General features: G+C 50.7%; 1 protein-coding gene across 1 annotated transcript in view; it reads left to right on the top strand.

Annotated features, from left to right (window-relative positions):
• The window catches only part of WDR1 (WD repeat domain 1), a 36,460-nt gene that overhangs the window by 14,719 nt on the left and 20,695 nt on the right, over positions 1-1,046 (top strand). The gene's annotated exons all lie outside the window — the stretch shown is intronic.

Here is a 1,046-nt window from a genome sequence, read left to right as displayed (position 1 = left end):
TCCTGGTGCTTTTTCCCCGTTTGATGTGAAAAAACTCACTCACTTTATGAATGAGGCAAGTTAAAGGGACCAAAGTACAAAGCAGCACTCATTCCAGGTGTTTCTGCTGCTTAGATATAAATGCTTTGCTTTGCTGTATCATGCAGAACTGATGGTATACTCATGACGTATATTAATAGCATTGGAAGGAGAGAAAAACACAATTTATCCAAAGTTATATAGGAGACGTGAAGGATAGTATGTGGTTCTCCTTACAGCTTGCTGTCCACGTTAACTTAAGCGGGACATCCAACTTGGCCTCAGGGGACAACTCTGAGATGAACTTGCAGTTTGTAAAGCACCTCAGCAGTATCTGGAATTGAGTGGCACAAAACTATGGGAATATGCCCCAGACATTAATAATGGTTGGACTTGATGTCTTTTCCAGCCTAAATGATTCTATGATTCTAATTATAACAATCGTAAATGTTTAAGGGTTGACGTTAAGACTGATCTTCAAGGAAACGCTGACTGCAGACAGGAAGCACCTTCCCAACACCTCTACAAAAGGAGGAAATCAAGGACCAAAGACCTGCATAGTCTCTGTGGCAGGAGGTTACTACAGCTGACGCAATCCCTACCTACAAGGATGGTGGTTCCCAAGCAAAACTAAAGGTCTGTCCTCTCAATAACTTAAGGCACACACCCGGTGCCCCAACAGCTATCACCGGCACCAAGTCCCCACAGCAGCTACGTTTAGTGATGCCGTGGGAGTCAGAGGCTGCAGCCTCAAGGTGAAGAGAGCCGGCGGGAGCTGCCCCGCAGCCGCCCACCACACGACGACAAGAGGGCGGGAAAGGGGCGACAGCGCAAGTCGTGGGGGGCCTCCCCCTGTCCTGTTTCCTCACACATCCGCAGCTCCCGCTCCCTCAGCATCCCTAGGCCTCCTTCTCTCCCAGCACCCTCCCCTTCCCTTGGGATCAGCGCGGATTTCCTCCCCTCACAGCTCCACCGGCCCGGCTGTCCCCATAACAACGCCGGTGCCCGTCCCTACAGCCCACCCCCGC

The sequence above is a fragment of the Pygoscelis adeliae genome, unplaced genomic scaffold, assembly GCF_000699105.1.
Source record: "Pygoscelis adeliae isolate BGI_AS28 unplaced genomic scaffold, ASM69910v1 Scaffold66, whole genome shotgun sequence".
NCBI lineage: Eukaryota > Metazoa > Chordata > Aves > Sphenisciformes > Spheniscidae > Pygoscelis > Pygoscelis adeliae.
This window is presented reverse-complemented; position numbering and strand designations above follow the sequence as displayed.